This window comes from Octodon degus, unplaced genomic scaffold (assembly GCF_000260255.1).
Source record: "Octodon degus isolate 3935 unplaced genomic scaffold, OctDeg1.0 scaffold00089, whole genome shotgun sequence".
Lineage (NCBI taxonomy): Eukaryota > Metazoa > Chordata > Mammalia > Rodentia > Octodontidae > Octodon > Octodon degus.
Genome location: NW_004524665.1, coordinates 5,909,142 through 5,923,932, shown reverse-complemented (window position 1 = coordinate 5,923,932; position 14,791 = coordinate 5,909,142).

Sequence of the window (14,791 nt, the reverse complement as noted above, 5' to 3'; positions counted from 1 at the left end):
AGGGTGGCTCAGCATTCCGACTCCTGGGAGGGCCTGGGGGTGGCCAGCACTGCCGCCCATGAGGACAGCTTGCATCACACACTGCAGTTGGAGCTTGGCTACCTTCAAGACCCCCCCTGTCCTTTTCTTTAGTCGTAGTATTCGCTGGGCAGCAGACGCAGTGGCGCACACAGCTAGGGATGTTTGCCTCGTGAACTTGCAGGTTAGTGGGGAAGACAGACGGTAATCAGAACCGGCAGCTCTGCCATGCTCTTCTGCAGCCCAAGCACAGCTTCAAGCACAGTTTCAGGGTCCTGGGGACAATGCCACCCTGGGGTTGGACCTTGGGTGACCTTGAAGAGTAAGAGGAGACAAACATGCAGAGTGGGAAGGGGACATGTGCAAAGGCCCCGCGGCAGGACAGTAGAGCGAGCTGATGTGGACGGAAGGATACTTCTCTAGACAGGAAGGGGAGGGTGGACGAAGCTGGGATGCAGAAGGACCTCCCGGGAGACTCAGCACAGCTGGATGCTTGGAAGCTGAAGGCCTAATGCACACACTGGGTAATCCTCCCACTGAAAAAGCACTGACACAATTAAAGCATTTTTTTAATTAAAAAAAAAAAAAAGCATAAGCTCACAAGGCTAAGATGGAAGAAGGGAAAACACTAGTAAAATTGCATATAGGAAAAGCGGTCTGACATACAAGCAGCCCGCGCTTGTTCAGACTCCCAAGCCCCAGGTTTATTCTTCTCTGAACCTCTGGAAAGGAGACCAGGAGAAGCCTCACCAGGAGCTTGGGTTCCCCAGCGGTGAGAGCTGCAAATGTTCATCTCAGGGACAAACCCATCGGTGGGTCCCTGCAACACCACTGGGCAGTCACCCCGCAGTGACCCCGCTGCTGGCAGCCTCTGTCTGTGCCTGGCTCTGGGATGGAGCCTGATGGTCACACAGCCAGGGCAGCAGCTTGTCTTGGGCTGGAGGCGCACACAGCATGGGGCTTCTTGTATTTTCCATTTCTGTTGTTGTGAGTTACTTTCAGACTCTCTGAGTGACTGTGTCCAGACCTGACTGAGAACAGTGGGTAGGGTGTGTTGAGAGAGTGTGGAGATGGGTCAGCACACCTGGACCCAGGCCTGTCCGCAGTGGCTGGCTGTCATCTATCTATCTATCTATCTATCTATCTATCTATCTATCTATGTATCGTCTATCCTGCCATCCCTCCCACCCATGCATGTCAATGTAGGAACACAGACTTTCTACCAACAACCATAGTGATACAGGGAGAAAAACTGGTCTCAGGTGGGTGACCTCCAAACCATATAGGGAACCTCCAAATGACATAGAGAGAAACCATCTCTGGACTTGACCTGCACGAGTTCGTGTTCTCTAAAACCGAAGAATGAATTTTAGGAACAAACGGAGGCTATGAACAGAATATATTTATTAAAGAAAGAAAGCTCCTGTCCTGAGAGAGGGACAGGAGGGGGCCTGAGCGGGTAGTTCTCCCCCCCCCCCCCCCAGGAAGCTGTCTCTTGCAGGGACTTTTATAGAGGAAAACCATGTGGTGAGGCGGGTCTAAGGTGATGGAGAAGACATGGGAACTCACTTAGTTGGGCATGAGGTGGGACCAAACTATGGTCAACCAATGAGATTACAAGCACCACTGCTCAGGTAAAATTGATTAAATCCAGTATCAAATGGCAAAGCGAGTCATGTAGCAAGCGGGCACGAATATGGAACAGGGTCCCTTCCTGTTGAGTGTTGGGCTAGTGACTCATTTGGGCTCTTTCAAGTTGATTGATACTATTTAGGATATCAATCCCTGATGCCCATCCCTAGGGAAGTATGTAGCTGTGTTTCCTCTTTTGTCTTGGTCTTGAGGTGTGGCCCACATGGGAGTGTCTGTCTCTTCCAAGTTGCAAAGTCACCTTGTCTTTCATCTTGTCTCCTTGAGGTCCTGGCTCTGTCTGACTGCCTATAATATTTCTGTCTAACTCGGCTGCCTGCAACAACAGGGGCTTCTCCAGGACACATTTTGCTTCCAAGTTTCATGCTGACACTTTGGTCTTAGCAGAGAGGACCCAAGATGCTCTGCCCAGATTTCTGATCCATGGAAATTGTTAGCTTTTCCATAGTGATTTTTATTAGCCTGGAAAGTCAGCATGTATTTCTTTTCAAGAGGGACATGGGGAGATGCAAGATGTGAGTGCAGAGGGTGTGAGGGAAGCTGTGGGGCACAGGGGCAGAGGGAGAGAAGAGCACAGGCAGGAGGAGGGGACCGCGGGGAGAGGCAGACTAGGACCAGCACAGGTGTGTGCGAGGCCAGTAGAGACAGGACAGACACAGACGTGTGCACACGTGGATGCAGGCAACGGTGACGCAGCTGCAGCTGCAGAGATGGGGACAGAGACATAGAGACAGGACGTTACAGCAGACACCATCTTAGCTGTGACGTGGACGTCGTGGATGAGCCACTTTATCTCCCCACTCTTTAGTCCCCATCTACAAACTGGGACAATGGCACGATCTACCTCAGAGGCTGCCGCAGAACACAGCAGGGCTTAGGACACTGCCCAGCACATGTGAGAAGTCACCACTAAGTAATTTCATTCATGTTTACCTCGCACCTGGTAAAGTATGCTCCGTGGGTGGAAATCCTCTGCACTCTGATCTGTTGAGTCTTTATTTGTTTCTAATTAATTTCTGCAAACTGTTACTAAACTTTAGATATTTCATGGGAATATTTTATCTCAAGTTGTCCTGACACATATTTTAAACATTTTTATTGCCAAATGTTTTAAATTTCTCTTATATGATTTTTTCTTTATTATATCAAAGCTCATAAATAATTTATATGTTTAAAATCTAATGTCCTCAGTTCTCTTCAGAGAATGATTTTATTGTTATAAATTCATTTTAATACATAAGATTTTCTTTTCAAATCTTTATTTCATTTGTGTTATGTTATTCAGAGAATGCTTAAAAATATTGGTGGGGTAGAGTTTCTCTCGTTTAAAAATAAATGATTGATGTAAGAATATATTGTATTGGGGTCATAAATAGTGATTGACGTATTTCTACTTTAAAATTTATTGAGAATTTCTTTATAAACGTGTAAAAAATATAATGACTGCACATAAACACTACACTGTGGCTTACAAGCCACTCGCAGTTCATAAAAATGCCTTGCTGTCGGTGGTGACCACTCTTCCAACAGTAATCTGAGCGGCTGGTGTCCTGTAAGTGTGTGCACCGGTCGGTGTGTCCCAATCTCGTGTAACACCCATATTTTTGCCCCTTTCCCTCCTAAAGGAAAATACATGTTTTCTCACTATGCCGCGCAGCAGAAGAGAAGAGAAATGATTTCCTCGGGCAGCTGCTTATGCCACTGTGGGGCAGCAGCTTGCATTTCATTCCACAACAACCCCCACAAGGTCACCAGCGGTATTTCCTGTTGTTAGGGCAGGAAAATGGCCCTGGGGGGGCAGTGTCCCCAAAGTGCTCTGGCCCTGGCACCTGGTGTCAGAGCTCAAACGCATCCCCTCTTCAGGACCAGCTGTGCCGCAGGGCTGACCCTGCGCAGGTCTTTCCTGGTTACCGCGTGACATGACAGTGCTCCTCACACTGTGTACTGCTCCTGTGTAGCCCACTACCCCGTCTTCTGTTCTCGTTAGAGATCTACCTTCTTTCTTGCTTTTTGCTGTTTTCTCTCTTACCGTCTCTGGTCACATCACCTGGGTTCTCCCATCCCATTTACTTGTTTTCTTCTCCTGTCGCTGGCATTGCTTTTCATCTCAGCTCAGTGGAACATTTCTGTTTTTAATATTGGGATCCGGTCTATTTAGAGTCATGGCCATCCAGTCATTTTTATTTGAATGCCCTAAGGTGCCCCTCAGAGCAGTTTGCAGGCGGTGAAATCTCACTGCAGAGACAGTGGGAAGCACTGTGTGCCATCCGCGAGTCTTCATCCCGGACGGACTCGCTCTGGACTTTTCTTTGCTTCACACCCAACCCAGTGTAATTTTAGGACATTGTCCCGCATTGCATGACTTCATGAGCTGTTTGTTGAGCCAGTGGGAGCGTGGGATTTGCAGGTGACATGAAGAATGCTTTGTCACTTCTCAGTAATCTCTATTGTTTACATCACCTAGGTGGCTTCCAGTTTCTGAATTTCTGAAAATTTTTCTAAGTGAAGCTAAAACAAACAGCACTGGAGTTAAAGCTTTGAGGTTGCTCTGATGGAGTCGCCCTGAGAAGTTCCTGGAAGCGGGAGTAGACAAAGGTCCTGAATATTCCTGGGCAGTGGCACTACCTGATCTTTGCTCATTAAAACAATAATTTCCTGGGCTGGGAAGATGGCTCAGTGGAATAAGCACTTCCTTTGCAAGCACAAGGGTCTGAGTTCAATCCCTGGTTTGAAAAAAAAAAAAATTCCTCATTGAGAAACATTCTCAGTCCCTAAGAAAGTGCCCTTTCCCAATGGCTCCCTTGTGCCCTAAACATACACAGATTCTAAAAGCGCCCTGCTCACTTTTTGCTGCTGTGGGCAAAATCACAGACTTCAAGCCAGGGCGGCCCAAGACCCAGGTGCACGGCGGGCTCTGAGGCTTAGAATTGCTAGTCAGAGCCTCAGCACTTCCCTCTCCTGAGTCACGAAGGACAGACAGCCACGAATGCTGCTCCTGTCCCTGAGAAAGACAGACAGATGGTAGGGGGATTTGGGACCTGCCTAGCTGCATTTAGCATACTCAGGGTCCACAGAGGTCCACAGATGCCCTGGTCACCTGAGCAGACTTCCTGGTACTGAGAACTGAACCCAGGGCCTCACACTCCACTACATCCTTAGCCCGTTTAAAATTAGTTCTCTTTATTGTGAGACGAGTTCTGGCTAAACTGTGCAGACTGGGATCCTCCTGCCTCAGCCCCATAGAGTTTAGGATTGCTGTGGGCTACACCTGGCTAACTCCTCCCTCGTCCTCTGATTCTTGATTTTAGTCTGGCCGTGTCCCCAACAGCTAGGGGAATTCTTTCCTCCATCTCTGAAGGTGTTGGCCTGAGAGTATCCAACTTGAAGTGATTATGCAGAACCACTGTCAAAACTGTGGTCCTCTAACTCCCTCCCAGGGAGTGTGATCCACCACACAGGGCGGTAGACACTGTGGATGTCCCTACAGGGCTTAAACGTTATCACCCGAGGCAAAAGATTTACATTCTAGGAAGTCAGTGCTTTGGAAAGCAGTTTACAGTGAAAGAGACTTGTGGATTTCACAGTCGCTGGGGCCCAGACAGCAGATCTGGGGGGGGGGGGGGACAAAATGTGAATAAAACACAGGGAGACAAGGCCCTTTGGGAGCCAGGCTGCCGCACTGGTCATTAATGCAGCTTGTGTTTTGCAGTCGGACTCGCTTAGCAGAGCAGAAAGAAAGGCGGAATAGTTCTGAGCGGGACCGTCCCAGAAGCCTCGGGTGAGGCTGCCGCACCCACCCCGGCCCCCGAAAAATGCCTTCTTTTTTCCTCTGTAGACTGAATTGTCCCGTGGGAGCCGATTACCCAGCTGGGAATATTTTCCCCTAATTGTCTTCAGAACATTTTGTGAACTAGCCTCCAGCCAGGTTCAGGAGTCCCAGTGGCTGCTTGGGGAGTAGCTGAGGCCTGGAGGGCATCCTCACCAGCTCCACAGACGCTCGAGCGAGCGCGAAGGAGGGGTGGGTGGGCCACCAGGAAAGAGGTCTCCGACCGCGGGAACCCCAGCCTCACAGTTCATGCTGGCAGTAGCTGATTGGCTACTGGATTTGCCCTTAATTACTACCAAACATATAATTGCCACACAATTAAAATGGAATTATGTTGTCAAAGGATGATTCTGCCTCTGCTCTAGCATGGTGATTTACAAAGATGAAAACTTATTTTCAAAAGAATTCTGAAAGTTCTTTTCCACACAGAGCATGACTAAATCCTTTAATGATTGGTGCCGTTCTGGGCTTCTCTCCAAGAGCTTCTTAGCTGTCACATTTCCTAAGGTCAACTGGACAAGTATTAGCTTATCATCTACTTGGTCCTTCCGAAAGCACGGTACTAGTTCTCCAGAGTGATCTCATCATTTCTTTGTTTGAAGAATAGATAAAATTTCTAAAACATTACTTGTGGCAAGGATTCAGAGCCTGTACCATAGTCTCTTGGATAAAAGATTATCAACTCTTGAGGTTCTAAAGCAGTGGGGAGACAGAGACAGGAGAGAAGGAAGGAAGGCAGACAGGCAGGCAGGGGAGAAAAATGGAAAGGAGTGGTGAACAGCAAGCACACCGGCTCTACTGCTGAGGAGCTGAGCAGCACCCCGAGATGCCCCACCACCTCTCCTCTGTCCTGGTATTTTGCTGCCTCCCAGCTAGTCAGGCTTTCATAATTCTCATTCTTTCTTTACCTTTCTTTTTCCAGTATTGGGAATCGAGCTCAGGGAGTCTGAGCTCCTCACCCTCAGGTCCTGACACAAGTTCCTGCCGGCAGCTGTACTAGGAGACTCTTTTGCCCTAGTATTTGGCTGACAGCGCACTTCTAAGTCCCTTGGAATTTCCTGGGTGATAGCAGCTGGCTACTTTACTTTTTATTTTGAGACAGGCTCTCACTAAGAACTGGGCTTGAGCTTGTGGACCTCCAGCCTCAGCCTCCTGGTGTGCTGGGCTGCCAGGCGAGCCCTCCCGGCCCCTGCAAGAGCATCTTCTCTTCTAATGCGAGGACTGCGGGTGGCTCCTGGCAGGGGGCTGGGGGTTAGAGGGCTGGAGCCTCCTACCTGACCCACAGCCAGAAGGAAAGCGGCTGAGACTGACGGCCAGAGATTCCACCCAGCGCATCTGAGTAGCAAGAAAACCTCTGTGTGGCCCGGAGGGCGGGGTGCGCTAGCTTCAGGTGGCCGACACACCCAGGCGTCCGAGGGTGGCCTCCCAATCCCTGGGCCTGCTCGCCCCTCCCTTCTGCCAGTTCATCGGCCTGAGTTCATGAGAGCACCCCAGGCTGCGCTGACCAAGCAAGGTGCCTCAGGCAGGGCTCCAGGAAAGCCCGTTTATAGCTGGAGGCTCAGAGGCGCCAGCTGCACCCCAGGGAGCTCCCTCCGGATTCCTAGGCCGCTGTGTCGTCACAGCCTAAATACAGCTAGAGTGCCCAGCTGACATCGGCAGAGGCCTGGCACTGGGAGGGCACTAGCCCCGGCGCACATTTTGGTGACCAGAGGTGTTCCGTTTCTCACCAGACTCCTACCTGGCCCGGAAGAACATGGGTTCACAGGGACAGCTCAGGAACAGCCTCCCACACACCTGTCGCTTCCTACCAACCCTCCTCTCCCTAAACTGACATCTGTTACGGGCTCTGCTTCGCCTTAGTGCGTACAATTTGCCGAGAAATATGTCTTTCTTTTTGCTCCATCGCCAGCAGGAACGGTGACATCCAGCACAATAGAATTGTTCATTGAAATTCTGCTGAGCTCGAAAGCCCCAGTAGCAGGACAGAAGCACAACTAAGGGTAGCCATTGAGAAACACGCTGAGAGGATGGCTTCGTGCAAGGGACTGGCTTGGCAAATCGTGGAGCAGCGCAACCAAAATTTGCTCAATTGCAAAAGAAACCAAGGTACAGTACTGCCCGCCGGCTCACAGCGCCACCACGTGGTTCCGGCAGGAACAGGCTTCCAAAGGGTCCAGCTGGCTGGCGGGAAAGCCCCGCAGGATTTGGCCGCTTTCCCAACTTTGGGGCTAGATTTCCAATCTAGTTTTAAAATGGCTCATTATTTCAAATCCCAGTAATATTTCCAAGTTATGTTATATTAAGCAAGGTGTTAAGCAAAACAGCGCGTGTGTCACTCCGGAGGCACTGGGCCTTGTCTTCTGTCCCTGACCTGCAGTGTGCTCCTTTGTTGTCCTCGAATCTGCACTGAGAATGCTCACGTTATTTGGCATAGACTCAGTTGAATTCTGCACACTTTTCTCATCGTCCTGGGCAGCAACTACTGCCATATCCCATCCTCGCCATTCAGGAACCCTCGAGGCCCAGAGCTAGCTTTGTCTTGCCATGGTCACTTTGTGGGGCTTGAATCAAAGAAAAGGAAGAGCTGCTGAAGTCTAGAGGTTGCTCATGGTGGGCATCCCAGAGCCTCTACCCCTGCACTGTGGACAGGGACAGCTGCAGACATGCCCGTGGACAGAGACTGCCTCAGCCTCCTGCTACTGCGGCCACGTTCTGCCACCCTGCAATTTTCCTCACTGGTTGGCATGGCTGCACAACAGTGGGACAGCCTGCCTCTGCCCACAGATGTCCACCCACTCAACAGAAGTGGTGGTTCTGCAAAGACATGCAGGCTCAGTGCCACTGCGGTGAAACAAGCCCCCGGGGATGTGCCAGCTCCCACCACCTCCTGGAAAAACCACTCAGTGAATTGGCAGCAGCTAGCATCCTAATACCATGATCTGGGCATCTGGTCAACCCGAACCTCTGGAGGGAGATTTGCATGGCAGGCTCAGTGACTAGGATCAGAGCCAGCCCAGTTCAGGGCAAATGCCTAAGGGGCGGCCAGCTCGCCTGGAGTCTGGCTCAATCCACAAGGCTGTTCTCTGGTGTCTCAAATACAAACCAAACTCAAATAAAGCCATCTATTTTCTTTTAAGACATTTCTGAAAATGGAAACTCACTCAGTGAGAGGAGCTGGGACTGTAAGCCAAGCTGGTCCTTGACTAGAATGTAGGCATGGCAGGGCTCCTCGAGCCCAGAGACGTTTCTGGGTGAATTGAAAGTGGGGGCAAAGAAGCAGCAGAATGAACCTCTCTGCTGAGAACAGGCTGAGGGGCCAGAAGACAAGGTCTGTGTGGGACCTCAGGGCGCGACCCTGTCTTTACGCCAGCCTGGCGTGCTCTCGCGTTCTGGGAGCTCCGTCCTCCTCATCTGCAAACGGAGCAGAACAACCGCAGCCCATTTTGATATGTCTTTTTCATCACAAAGTAACTGGAAAGCATAACGTAGCCAGGTTTTGTGTACAGCTTAGAATGCTTCCAAACTCATCAATAGAATAAAAGATTAATATTCACACAGCTCTTAAAGGTAAATAATAAAAATAGCCTAGTCGAGAAGTAAGCAATACACATGAGTGAGCAATTAACAGAAGAACTATAAGTGCCTGTTACATTTAGGAAAATGTTTAGACTTGCTAACAATTAAAGAAATACTAACTAAAGTGAAAACAAATTTTTTTGCCAGAAAAAACATAAGCAGTGGATAGTATCTGACCGAGGAGACTGTGGAAAAGCAAATGCATTCACACTCTGAATGTGTGGACTGAGATAAACTTTTCCAAAAGCAACTTCAAATTACATATTCAATATTTAAGCTTCTGGTTTTTTGGGAAGAGAATTCTGCTTCTGTGAATCTGTGGTTGTGGAATGGGAGTGGTCTAAGCGCCTGCTAGGAAAGCGCAAAGACCGAAGTTTGATCCCGAAGACCTCATGCTGTATCTACCCTGAAACCAGGTGTGGTGGCCCGTGTCTGTGACCCCAGTGCTGGGACAGGAGGACTACTATTTGTTTCAACTTTGTAGTGAGACCCTGTATCCAACAGTAAATAAAAAGAAAAAACAATTCTTTTGAAAAAGAAACAAGTTTTGTGGAAAAGTGATACTCAGAGTAAAAAAAAAAATCTTCCTCATCATCTCTCCCATTTCCCTGGCATATGTTACCCCAGAGACGGACCCAGGGGTGCAGAGTGGACGCGTGTGTCCCCTGCTGGAATGGCGACAGTTGAGAAAGCAAAGCAATATAGATGCTGCAATCTGACCTCACTCTGAGGCTGTGCCAGCTGTGGTTGAGTCTTTTCATCTTTACAGTACATTTTTTTGGGAGAAGAAAATGAGCAGATCTTGCCAAGGGTGGGACTTGCCTTTGGGGTGGGACTTGCTTCTGGGTACAGATTAGGCCCTGCTCATGCTGCTGTGGTGATCCATCACTGAAGGAATTGTCAGCTAATGCCTTGGATGAACAAATAAGCTCCGCAAGTGGGTGCAGAGCATTCTGGGAAGGATTCTGGCGGAGGCCCTGAGAACTTCCACCAGGATGGAGCAAGTTGAGAGCTGGAGCCTCAGTGATTTGGTTCAATTTGGTGGCTAATGAGGTTAAGTCAGAGCCAGGGATGTTGTCCCACATCTTGGTCTGGAGTTGTGGGAAGTCAAACACATCTCGTTGGCCTTGGTCTTGTATGTTCCAAGCCACGCATCAGTATGTGCACCGTTGTGGGGCTCTCGCTGCACCACAGCCGGGCACCGAAGCGTGCATGAACGCAGACGGTCAGAACCAGTAGGAGAAAGCAGCCAACTGCACTGGCAGCAAGACAACAAAAGGAGACAAGGAGTAAGGCGAAGAAAAAGATTTGAACATTGTCATTAATGTTTATTTTAACAGAAACATCACATCTTATACTCTACAAATGAAGACTTGGCTTTTATCCCCCAAATACACATGGGCTGTTTATAAGATGTGCTTCATGTAGGCTAAGGAAAAACTCGAATGCATACCTCCAAGCAAGCACCACACAGCTCCTACTATTTAACAATGATGCATTAAATCTAGATAGACTACAAATAAATAAAGCATACATTCTAAGAATAATGGAAACTTCACAAGGCAATATTCAAGTAGTTTTGAGCCAGAAATTAAATCAATGTACTTCAAAGTATATTTACAGATGATTAGAAATTAGTAACAATGAAAAAAGTATTCATACTTTTTGGAATACTTATCAAAATTCCACATACTGTGTTGTCAAATCAAATCAAATATAGCTTTTTGGTCTTTCTTCCCCCTTAGGCAGGGTCTCACTATGTAGCACAGGCTGGCTTTGAACTTGTGTATGCAGCCCAGGCTGGCCCCCAACTCACAGTGACCCTGCTGCCGAGCCTCCTGAGTGCCGGGATTACAGATGTGAGCCCCTGTGCCTGGCTAATCCTTTACTGCTGGAAGAAAAAGATTCGTAAGAATTAACAAAATAGTAAACTCAAGAAATTACACAAAAATGAGCAAATAGAAGCAGTACCAGTGATCAATCACACTGTAAGCTAGCAATAAAAACGTGCTAAGATAATAAAATCAAGATCTAGTTCTCTCCAAAAATTAATAAAGACAGAAAAGCTGCTGAGAAGTATGATCCGTGAAGAAGAAAAAAATTGAAGCGCGGCACCTGGGATTAGTGGAGATCCTCACAGATATAAAACCAACTACGAAACTCTCCCCTCTCGCCTTGACTTCTGACAGACCCAGGCTGGCGAGACCTGTGCCTTCCACAGAACTTCACCCTGCAAAGAGGACAACTCGACCTTCCTGTCCCCAAGAGCCGCCATGTGAAGCCCAGGCCCTCTTTTCCTTATCTGATGGCCTTATCAGACTCCAGTCTCCCCCAGGGCCTGAGCACACTCCTCCCAACCTGTCCGTCCTCTGTCCACCCCAGGACTGCCCAGGCCTCACAGGACCAACACTGGCCAGATCCAAGCAGCACCCAATGCAGCCCCCACCATAAACTCCATGGAGATCATTTTCCTAGAGTTACCCTGGCCCCACATTCTCCTGAAATGTTATAGAATAGAATCATGCACGTAACAGATGCGATGCAGTCCCCAACCCGTGACTCCAGGACCTGAAGCCACCCAGACCCTTGGTGGCCTTCAAGGGCTGAGGTGGACTTTGCATTGGGTTGGATCTGCTGCCCTCCAAATCCAAAGGGAGAGAGTGGGGAGGTGTGCTGAGGTCCCATTCTGCTCTGTCCCCTGGCCTCATGGCTCTCTGGAGGGCCCTGTGCCCACTGCAGTGTACGCTTCAGAAAAGTGAGGGAGACAGGAGATGAAAGCTCCTGGAAGCTGACTCAGGTGCCAGTGGCTGGGGATCAGTGGACTTCAGGGATGCTCAGAGGGCTCTTCTGAGACAGCAGGCGAGGGGCTGGGGTCACGGAGAAGGGAAGGGGTCCCTGCCTTAGTGTTTGGAGGAGCAGATGCTGGACCCGAGTCTCTATACACCTAACCCACGCTTTTTGTCGTCTCTGCCTCACCAATGCAATGCCTGCTAGTGGTCTTTGTAGCTTAATCGCATCCACTTGATCTGGGCCATGTACTTTTCATTCGTTATCTAATGCAATTCCACTGACAGCCCTAGGAAGCTGGTGTTACCAGTACCTTTCCATGGACAAAGCGTAGGCACAGAGAGTTGAGAAACTGGGCCAAGATCGAGTAGCTCAAAACCCGTGGTGCCCGACTGGATCCCCTCAGAGCCATCAAGAGCTCTCCTGGTACCAGAGACCAGTGGGGAACCCTTAGCAGGATGAGACCTTCGCACCAATCTCCAAACAAGCCAAGCTATGCGCAAGGGTGAGAATACATGCCTTATGTCTTCAGATATTGCACTGGAGGAAACGAACGCTGTTACGGGGATCTTTATCAAGTCCATTTTTCTTCTCACTCAGAGTTTTCCTACATTTATATCTCATTGAAGAAAATTATACACAGATTTCTCCTCATTACTCCTCCCTCTTTTAAGCACATCTAGCTTTTTCTTTCTTCATAGTTTCATGCTTCAGTGAAAGTGGTCCAAGACCAAGCTCATCTTCCCGGGGTCCTCCTCACTGGTCTCCGACCATAGCAGATGTGATGGTTACACTGACAACGCAGGAAAACATGGGGCCTCAGAACGCTGCAGCGTGGTGCTTCTCCCTCATGGACACACACTCCTCCCACCTGCGGGGTAAGGCTGAGGCTCTCCGGGACCCTCCCTCTCAACTCAGCCGCAGGAAAGTTTGACTATTTGACTAGAAGGGAAGCGAGGGCCAAAAGTAAGCAAGTCTTCCTTACAAAAATGGACACTGAGTTCTGTGGCGCCACTGTGAGTCGGTAAAGACATTGCACATCAGCCCTTTCATAGTAATGTACAAGTTAGCGCACTCAGTCAGCATCCACAAGCGTCTCCACAAAGCCTGGAGTGTGTGTTGGGCCGAGTCCTCCTGGGGAGAGCTTGGAACCTCTGAAAGAGGGGTACTTATAATTCGTCTTTTCTTAAAGGTTTCAAGTGAGGGAGGACAGGGCCCAGTTTCATAGAGATCGCTCAAAACCCAACAATGTGACCACAAATTCCATGTTTTCTTTTTAAAAAACAATTCCACTGATCTTCTTTAGCAGAATAGAGAGCAACAGCCTGGAAAATGGTGAGAAAGGAGCCTCGAACGTGGGACGCCACACATCAGAAGAAAGGATTTCTTACATACTTAAAAATATTAACCACAAGTTAGAATCAAAGATATGGCTGGGTTTCTTTAATCTTTTATTTATTCACTTATTTGGTACAGAGTCTCACTACGCAGCTCAGACTCCTAGTGATCCTTTGTAGGCATGCGCCACCACCACACCCAGTTCTGGGGAAAGTCATAGGGTATTTTTCCTAAAGTTGCAGAGATAGGACTTCTGCACTCTCCCTCTTCTTCATGGAGAGTGCTCTCCACCAGAAAATGGGAATTGAGGCAGGGGCTGACATAACGGGCCCTGCCGTAAGCCTCAGGGACAGAAGCAGGAGGACATCCCCGCTGACAGAGGGGCTGTCCCTCAGCCACAGGGCAGGGCTCCAGCAGCTTCAGAGCAAGTGGCTGGCCTCTCCAGGTCAGGGCGCTGGATGCCAGCAGTGGCTCTGGATTTGCAGATCCAGCTAGGGAGACCAGGTAGGCAAGAAAAGTCCCCTCCCTGACACTGCGTGTCGTCCAGGCCACAGGGGTGAGAGCATGCGGTGAGCAAGGACCCGGAAATCCTGCAACTCCCCCGGAAAAGCTGCCTCTTTCTCTGTCCACTAGCTCTGCTCTGAATAGGCAGAAGCAGGAAGACAGGGGGTGTTTTAATAAAGTTAGGCTGACGAAACTCACTTTTTTCTCATAGAAAAGACAGCCATGGGCGGGTAGTCCCTCACTCCTGCTAATGTAATAACACACAAGGGCAAGCAGGATGTGTGGCTCATGTCTAAATTTTTTAAACTTTACTACAGTGAAACAGACAACACTGTTAGTCATCTTCAAAAATCCTCTCCCTCACTTTGAGCACACTTGTCCCGCTCCTCTTGGCACTTTCTGAGGCAGTTCTGGAAGCCGCCTTTCGTGAGTCTTTATGAGCTGAGCTGAGAGGATGGAAGCCACCCAGAACGGAGAGTCCTGAGAAGAACTGGGACTCTCGGAGCCCAGTGGGAGGCCAGGCCAAGCCGCGGGTGGCCTGGGCTCCCCTGGGCACGAGAGCACCGCTGCGTTGTGGACTTGGTCCTCACTGGCGTCTCCGGGAGTTGCTCTCAGCAGCCGGAGCCAACCTGAGCCTCGGCCAAAGTTTCCAGGAGGCCCGAGTCTCCACAGGGCTCCGCAGACAGCGAGGGCCTTCCCAGTAGCGGGGCTGCCTGTGTGGTCCTTCTCGGGCCACCGGGTCACTGGTGGGGACACCTTCCTGCCCACACTGACACTGGCCGTCCTTCACGGGGATCTCCTTGGAAGTGCTTTCTCAGACTTCTCTGATCGCTGGCAAGAAAACACCAGTCCACGGCAGCATTTGCATAATCTGCCCTTTGAGCTGCTGAATTGTCCTCTTTGAAGAACGCTACCATGCCTAAATGCTTCATCCTTAACGCTTTGCAAAATGAAAGTGTTTTTTCTGGCTTCAAAAAATTCTGAAGCAGATGTGATATAAACTTGAAAAACGAGCCACCTTCCTCCTTGCCACCCCAAGAGGCTGGGCTCTTCACGAGGATGGGTTTATGGGGTTTGACTGGCAGCTGTCAC